Below are 8,976 nucleotides of genomic sequence, written 5' to 3'. Positions count from 1 at the left end.
CCCAGTAAACATTCCCAGTTTCCGGCTGGTATTCCCAGTTCCCCGTCCTGCCTGGGCACAGCTGGATGCTCCCCACGCATTCCCAAATCCCATTTTTTCCCAACCCCCCCCGCGCTTCCCGGGCTGGAATTTCCATTTCGCTTCCCAACTAAAACCCCCAAAATCCCCGAACCCTCCCAGATCTCCTGCGGAGTGAGAATGAATTAAAAGAATTAAAAGAATTAAAAGAATTAAAAGAATTAAATGAATTAAATTAATTAAATTAATTAGCGGCCATTGTGTCATTAATGCCAGACTTTAATTAAATCGTGGGGGAGATAACGATTCCGGAGCTTCCCGCCAGCCGAACGTTCCCAGGATGGAGAAATTCCTCCTGGAACGGATCCGAGGCGAGTCCTGTCCTGCGGTGAAGCTCCAAGGCCGGACATTCCAGCCGATTTTCCACCTAAAACCGGCTCCTTCTGCCTCTTCCTCTCCTCTTTTCCAGCCTTTCGGAGCTCCCGGCTCTTTCCCAGGATCGAATCCTGGGAGATCCGGGATCTCCTCAGCTCCTTCCCATCTCTGTGCCTTGGGAAAGGTGATCCCTCGGGACGTGGAGTGGCCGGATCTGGACCGACTTCCTGGAGTCACCCATGGGATTTGCCGGGGTGGGGTGGGGGTGGCTCATTCCAGGAATTCTTTGGAATGTTGGCTGCAGGAAAAGCTTCTCATCCAGCTCACCGCGTCCCTTGCTCCTGGATGGATTTGAGCTACTCCAGAGGGCTGGGAATTCCGACCCAACCCTGTTTTCCGGGTGATTTTTTGTCTGCCAACGTCTCCAAGGTCATTCCCAGGTATTCCGTGGATTTTCCACCCTTTCCCAAGTCTCTGGTTGGGATTTGCAGGTGGAGTTTGGGCCATTCCTGAAATTCCCAGGATTTCTGTGGGAAAAAGGTGCCGGTTGGATTCCTAACGAGGAGAAGGTGCTCCCAGCTGGATTTTGAGCTGGAAAATGTTGGATTTCCCTGGAATTACCTCCCTGCCCTAAAAACAGCCGCCTTCCCCCATCCCTGACATTCCCAGCCTGGCAATTCCCACCGATTCCTCCTTCGTGGACACGGAGCAGGAACTCTTCCACATCCCGATTTAATTCCAGTTCCTCGCCTCCCGCTGCCAGCGCAGCCACGGAGCCAGATCGGGAACGATGAGCTCCGAGGCCTCGGGAACGGCGCCGGAATGCGGAGGGGGCAGCTCCTTCCGTGGCCTTTTCCTAAGCTCCTTCTCCTGGCAGCATTCCAAGCAAACGCCGGAGGATTTGGGATTTGCTGGGGTTTTGCTTCCCTTTGATATCCAGGAATTTTCATTCGAATTCCGCTGCTCGTCTCCCGCTTTTCGCTCCGTCCTTCATCCCCGCCTCTTCCAGCTGGAATGTTTCCCTCTCCGGTTTTTGGAGCTGGAAAAGCTCCTGGGAGAAGGTTTTGCTTTGAAGGAGCAGGAACATCCCGGGATGGATATTCCTGCTGGTGACTCCTCGTCCTGTTCCGATGTCCCCTGGGAGAGGGGATGTCTTTGCGGATCTCCCAAGAGCTCCGAAATCTGGGAAGCAAAAGGAAAATCCTGGCTAAAAATCCCTTTCCTGCCAATTCCTCCAGGTCCTTTACCTCCTTGGAATATCTCCCGATCCAGCCCGAGGCTGGAGGGAACCTTGGTGTGCCAGGAAAGGCCGCGGATGTGCCCGGAATTCCGAGAGACTCCGAGCTCCAGGAGGGCAAAGCCTCCTCTGAAAGGTTCCAAAACCTCTGGAAAAGTAGGATTTTCTCTTGGATATCGGTTCCATCAAAGCCAGGGGGTCCCAACTCTCTTGGATTCATCCCAGGGGGAGCCAGGTCGGGATCTTTCCCTTTTTCCTTCTCCTTCCCACTCCTGGCTTTGATTTATTCCTGTTGGATTTGCTCAAAAGCAGGAAAAACCTGGAGCTCCAGCTCCCGTTTTTCCAAGGCCGGGAGAGGATCAGAAGCTCCAAAGTCATTATTGACTAAATTCATGGATTTTGGAACAAATTTTATGGAAAATCACTTTTTTCCCACTTTTTACTCTGGGGAAAAAAAAGTTCCCGATTTTCCTCTGGATCTGGCTACTCTTCCACATCCTTTAAGGTCAATTCCATCCTTTCCCATTCCCAAATTTTGGCTGCCAAGGCCACGGCTTGAGCTGTGCTGCCCCAACCCCTCCTGTCCCATCCCTGACATTCCTTGGGAATTCTGGCTCTTTTCCAAGGATTTTTAGGATCTGAACCCTGCGGGCTGCAAAATGGGGCTTCTCCCACGTCGCTCCCATTCCAGGGCTGTGTTCCCATCCCCACGGATCCTATTCCGACCTTTTATAGGGATGCCGATTTTCCTTGGATTGGGGAGCTTTTGGGGCTGGAAAATTGGGAAAAGCTCCGGTGCACTCCTGCTAAAACACCAAGGAATTCTCCGGGGGGAAAACCAGGATTTATTCCTTTGGGGGAAACATTCCCAAAGCTGCCTGTCCTGGAAAAATTCCTCTCCGAAGGGCCCCGGCCAAGGCTGGATTTATTTCTCCAGCAGCAGAGCCTGGAGGAGGGGAATTCCGGACCTGAGAAATGTGGGATGGGGGAAAGATGAGGAATCGGGAGGCTGGAAAAATCCCTGCGGGAAACTTCACTGGAGAAAAGATTGGAATGTGACCGCATTTTGTGGATTTGGGATCTGTTTTGTGGATTTAGGAGATATTTTGTGGATTTGGGATGTCTTTTCTGGATCTGGGATCTATTTTGCAGATCTGGGTTCCATTTTCTGAATTTGGGATATATTTTATGGATTTCGGATCTATTTTTTGGATTCGGGATCTATTTTGTGGATTTGGGATCTATTTTCTGAATCCGGGATATCTTTTCTGGATTTGGGATCTATTTTGCTGATCTAGGATCCACTTTCTGGATTTGGGATCTATTTTCTGGATCTAGGAGATATTTTCTGGACCTGGAATTTATTTTCTGGATTTCTGATAGATTTTTGTGGATTTAGGATCTATTTTCTGGATTTGGGATCTACTTTATGGATTTGGGATATATTGTCTGAGTCCGGGATGTATTTTGGGATCTATTTTGTGGATCTGGGATCCATTTTCTGGATTTGGGATCTGTTTTCCCAATTTAGGTGTTTTTCCCTTCCCGTGTGCAGTGGTTTGGATCCGTTTTCCAAGAAAATCTTCCCTGTCGCCCTCGGATCCCTTTTCCCGCCTGTTTTTTCCAGCCCCCCTTCCTCCAGCTCTTCTCCAGGTGTTCGGATGGATTCAATCCCTCATTCCAGCCTCTTCCCATCCCTCTCCTGCCCGAGGAGCAGCCATTTCCATATTTATTAAATTCCTTTCCCGGGATCCGCAATCCCCAGCTCATCCCGCTCCCAGCTCCGGGAGGTGGAGCAGGGATGGGAAGAGGGGGAAAATACGGACGGGAAAACACGCGGGAATCAGGATCTTGTTTTTCCTGCCTTATTCCCACTTTTCCTCACCCTGGAGCTGCCGGGAGCCGGAGCAGACAGAATGGGAAACTCCACGTGGGATTTTCCAGCTCCAAGGATTCCGTGCTGGGATCCAAACGCTGCTTTCTACGGACTTAATGAAGCAGGAGGTGCCCGGATTCTCCTGGAGATGGGAGCGGGATTCATCCCGCGGGAATTCCGACGTTGCCGCACGGATGTTTCACATCCCAGCTCCTGCTCCGGCTGCTCCCGCAGTGATGGGAAGGTGGAAAGATGGAAAGATGGGAAGCTGGGATCACGGGAAGGCCCTGGGATGGGAGGATCAGGGCAGGATTTGACAGCGATTCCCAAATTCCCGAGGAGCGGCGCTGAACCGACGTCTCCTCCAAAATCCTTTATCCCCATTTTCCCTGGCAAATCCTGGGAAGGATCCTCGGGGCTGAGGGGCAGTGGGATTTATCCCCTTTCCCCTCCTCCTGCTCAAAACCTGGAATTTGGCTCCGGCCTGCTCAGGCGTCCCAAATCCCCATTTTGAGGCCTTGGAGCTTTTCCTTCCTGGGAATTCTCTCTGGGAATATTCACCCGCTGAGGCGCTGCTCCCAGCCCCATCCTGAGCTCCTTTTTCTTCCACGGATGGCCGGGAATTGACCGAAATGTCTCCAATTTGGGTCAAATCCAAGGATTTTTAGCTCTCCTGCTGCAGTAGCTCGGGCTGCTGGCAGCGCTTCCATAATCCACCTTTTTTATTCCAAGGAATAACGATACTCCAGGATGGGAAAATCCCACCAAACAGGAAAATCCCATTGACAACTTTGGGAATGAGCCTCAAACCCACGGATCCCTCTGGGCTGTGGAATTCCCAAAGGAAGCGGATCGATCCTCCAGGCTCTGGAATTCTCAAAGGAAGCGGATCGATCCTCCAGGCTCTGGAATTCTCAAAGGAAGCGGATCGATCCTCCAGGCTCTGGAATTCCCAAAGGAAGCGGATCGATCCTCCAGGCTCTGGAATTCCCAAAGGAAGTGGATTGATCCCTCCAGGCTCTGGAATTCCCAAAGGAAGCGGATTGATCCCTCCGAGTTCTGGAATTCCCAAAGGAAGCAGAACAATCCTCCAGGCTCTGGAATTCCCAAAGGAAGCGGATCAGCCCCTCCAGGCTCTGGAATTCCCAAAGGAAGCGGATTGATCCCTCCAGGCTCTGGAATTCCCAAAGGAAGCGGATCAGCCCCCCCAGGCTCTGGAATTCCCAAAGGAAGTGGATTGATCCCTCCGGGTTCTGGAATTCCCAAAGGAAGTGGATCAATCCCTCCAGGCTCTGGAATTCCCAAAGGAAGAGGATTGGCCTCTCCAGGCTCTGGAATTCCCAAAGAAAGCAGAACAATCCTCCAGGCTCTGGAATTCCCAAAGAAAGCGGATTGACCCCTCCGGGCTGTGGATTTGGGAGGAATTCCTCAATGGGAAATTCCCAAGCCGGGAATGTGGGACGGAGCAGAATTTGGGAATCGGGGATGAGCCGTGCCGGGAGGTGCCAGCTGGGAAGGTGGGATTGTTTTTCCAGGAGTGTCAATATCCCGGGATCCGTCCGGCGGCGTCGCTGTTCGAGCAGCCCCGGCTGTGTTTGCTCCCGAGCCTTTGGGGCGGGAAACGTGCGGAAAAGCCGCTCATCCCGGTGCCAGGCGCAGGAATCCCACCGGATCCGCTCCTGCCGCATTCCTGGCGGCTCCAGGCACCTGTCCAATCCCATTTATCCCTCCCAGCCTTGGCTCTTCCCAAGGTTTAGGGCAGGAGCAGAGGTCGGGAAGGGACAGAGGTGGAGCTGGAAAAGCTCCCACTGCCAGCGGCATTCCCAGTTTGGGAATGTTCCAGCGCTCAGGGCAGGAACCCCCTGAATTCCCAAGGAAAACCCTTTTAGGAGTGATTTTCCCATGGAAAAATGGATGCGTTGTCCTGTTACCTATGGAAATATCCAGGAAAAATCCGGGATCAGGCTCCTGGAAGCTCCAGCGTGGGCGGAGCGAGGCGCTGGACACAAAGAGGACCTGGCAGGCCTTGGGAAGTGAAGGATCGGGATGGACATCCGGAAAAAAATCCCGGAGATCTCCGGGATGAGAGGGCAGCAAGGGCCGGGCTCGGGGACCTGGCGTCACCTGCAGAGGGAGAAGATTCCATGAAAAACCAGGAAAAACAAGTGGCAGGAAGGAGGAACCGGTGCAAAGCCAGGGATGCTCCCACGAAATGCCCGAAATATCCTAAAATCCCACTTTTTTGGGGGGAGCAGCTTTGGAGCAGTGCGGAGCCGTCCCCGCTTTTCCAAGGGGTTTTCCCTGTGTCCGTCTGGATGGGAGAGGATTCCATGGGGTGGATTTGGGGCTGGCAAATGCTCCAAGGGGTTTTTCCCATTGTCCCGAGCCTCAGTCAGGTTTTTTCGGGATTTGCACTGGAAATTTCCCCTGTGGAAGTGGCCCTGAGCATGAAATGAGGAGATTATGGAATTTTTTTGTGGAATTTTTTTGATTTTCTGGGAATTTTTGGGAATTTTGGGGAATTTTTGGGAATTTTTAGTGCCAGCGCTGCAGAACCAGGCTTGGGATTCCCCATCCTTCCCGTCCATCCCAAAAATTCCACACCCAGGCACCGATCCCATTTTATCCCTAAACATTCCCAAAGCAGCGCTTCCAACCCTTCTTCCCAAAAAACCAACCCCCTGTTCCCATCCGACCTCCTGGATCCCTGCAGGATAAATCGGGATTATTCCTGACTCCCCAAATCGGTGTTGAAATCCCAAATCCCGCGGAAATCCCAAATCCACTTCTCTCATCCGGGCAGGAATTTTGAGGCTCAGCTCTGACTCCTCCTCATCCCTCACCTTCTTTGGAATGGGGAATTCTTTCCCCCTTTTCCCACTTTTTTTCCAGGCTTCTCCATGCCAAAGCCACCAGAGAACCGCCTCGATCCCAAAAAATCCCGTGGGAATTCATGGGCAGCTCCGACCTGGCTCCGACTCCATCCTTCACCCCCTCAATTCCAAGGAAATTCCCGTTAAAATTCCAAATTCATTTCGAGCCTCAAGTTTTCCCTTCTTTCCCCTCCCAATTCCCCAATTTTTCCCAGCTCCTGGGATTTTTCTGGAAGCTGGAGCTCAGCTCCGGGAGTACAGGGATATTCCTGGCCTTTCCTCGCTCCCACTCTTGGATTTTCCTGCTGCCTTTCCCGGTTTTTGGTCACCGGTGGATTTTCCATCCCAATCCTCCCAATTCTTTGGTTCCCAGACCCCATTCCAGGAGGGATTGCCCTGCTCAAAAATCCCTGGAATTTATCCGAGGAGATGCTCCATCCAACCTTCCCCCACCCCGGGATTCATTTCCCAGGGCGACGCTCCAGAATAAATTCCCGATTATTCCAAATTTGGCACTTTCTCCTTAAATTTGGGACTTCCTCCCGAAAATTCGGGATTTCCTCCCTAAATTTGGGATTTAACCCCCCAAATTCGGGCATTTCTCCCTAAATCTGGGACTTTCTCCCTAAATTTGGGATTTCCACCTCCAATTTGGGATTTTCTCCTTAAATTTGGGATTTTCTTACCCAATTTGGGACTTTCTCCATAAATCTGGGACTTTACCCCCCAAATTTGGGATTTTCTCCCTAAATTTGGGATTTTCTCCCTAAATTTGGGATTTTACCCCCCAAATTCGGGATTTTCTCCTTAAATTTGGGATTTTCTTACGCAGTTTGGGACTTTCTCCTCCAGTTTGGGGCTTTCTCCCTGAAGTTGGGATTTCCTCCCAAAATTTGGGACTTTCTCCCCACAGTTCAGGATTTCCTCCCTAAATCTGGGGCTTTCTCCCTGAATTTGGGACTTTCTCCCAAAATTCGGGACTTCTTCCCTGAATTCAGGGTTTTCTTCTCTAATTTGGGATTTAGCACCTGGATTTGTTCTGGAAAGGTCGGGAAAAAAGAACCAAACTGGGAAATTCTCCCTTCGGGAGCCTTTTTTTGGCCCAAATTCCCATGGCCGAGGGCGGGTGGAGGAGACTCACCCGGAATGCGCTGCCCTGGATTCCGGCTGCTCCCAAAGGACTGCAGGAATCAGGTTTGCACCTGGTTTTCCAGGCCGGATCAATCCCTCGGGAATCTGGGAAGGACGGGAGGGCGCCAGCTCCGTCCGAAAACAGGGATTGGTTTTTTTAGGGAGGGAAGGGATCTGGCTTTGCAAGGGGCAGCGGGAAAATCCTTCTTTATGAAAACATTGGGAATAATCGCCCTGGTGGATGCGCCCGGATGAGGCAGGAGCATCATTCCCGCCCTTCCCGAGGCCGGGAATTCCCTGGGGCATTCCAAGGGAGCTCTCACCAGCTGTTGGATTCACAGGGAATTAAAAGCCGGGAGAAATCGGAGCGAGCCGGACACGGATCCCACCATTTCCGTCGCTCCCTGTCTCCTCGATGTCCTGGGAGCCGCCTGATGGGCCGGGAGCTGCTCCCGGGATTTGCCCGCGGAATCTGGAGGCTGCCAAGGAAGCTTCGCCTTCGGATCACAAATCCGGCTCGCAGCGTTCTGAGTTATTCCCGTTTATCCTTCTCCCACTGGATCGTGGCTCCGGGCGGAGGTTGTGCAGCCAGGGCTGAAATTCCCATTGGGAAGGAGTGGAAATGTGGGAATTTTTGAAATCCCGGTTTCGTTTTGTTTTCCAAGGAGGCATCGGAGCCGCGAAATCTTTGGGAAAGAATTCCCAACTTCCCTAAAATCCTCCCCTGCCTCATCCAGGGGTCACTCCCATCCAATGGGAGCTTTCAACCATGGAAAAAGCCCTCGGCTAAGGAAAGCGGGAATGCTGGGAAAGCTGAATTTTGGGAATGTGGAGGTTACGGTTTTTCCATGGAAAAATGGATGGGAAGAGCCAGACTTTGGGCTGGGAAAAAGTCCTGGATTGGGCTGGGAAAAAGTCCTGGATTGGGTCATCCTGCAACGATGGATTTGGGAATTTCTGACTCCTGGTGTTTCGGTTTTTCATGGAAAACTCCTCGTGAGGGGGGAAATGGAGGAGCTGGAGTGGGACACCGGGGTTTGGGTTGGTTTTGTCCCGGATTTCCGGGCATTGAGGGATGGGTGACTCCAAAACTTTGTCCCGGTGTTTTTTCCCCAAACAAAAAAGGATCCTGGGGTGGGATTTTGGGGGGTTTTCCATGGAATTGGCTTTCGGGGGGATGGGGAACAGCCGGAATTCCAGCCTGGTAACACCAGTCTGATCCAAACTGGTGGGATTTGATTCCCAAAAAACCTCCCTGACAGGAACCAGGCTCTGCTGGATCCATGCAAACCCCATCCAGTTAAATCCATGAATTGCTGGAATTCCTGGGTTTTCCTTCCCTTCTCCCCCTGCCTCCAATCCTGTGGGAAAATCCTGTATCCCAACCTGCCCTGTATCCCACATCCCTGTGGGTCCCTGCTCCTGGATCCTGGATCCTGCATCCCATATCCCAGCCCTGCATCCCA

General features: G+C 52.0%; 1 long non-coding RNA gene across 1 annotated transcript; it reads right to left on the bottom strand.

Moving 5' to 3' along the window:
• Positions 1-263: 263 nt before the first annotated feature.
• LOC121657499 lies at positions 264-8,970 on the bottom strand. The gene is made up of 3 exons (XR_006013650.1): positions 7,521-8,970; positions 5,438-5,630; positions 264-1,575 (listed from the first exon to the last, which is right to left on the bottom strand). It is a non-coding gene; the product is annotated as an uncharacterized LOC121657499 (long non-coding RNA).
• Between the last annotated feature and the right edge of the window lie 6 nt (positions 8,971-8,976).

Source organism: Corvus kubaryi, unplaced genomic scaffold (genome assembly GCF_017639235.1).
Source record: "Corvus kubaryi isolate FWS band 111438036 unplaced genomic scaffold, C.kubaryi_AGA036_p1.0 split1-37344, whole genome shotgun sequence".
Taxonomy (NCBI): Eukaryota; Metazoa; Chordata; class Aves; order Passeriformes; family Corvidae; genus Corvus; species Corvus kubaryi.
This window is presented reverse-complemented; position numbering and strand designations above follow the sequence as displayed.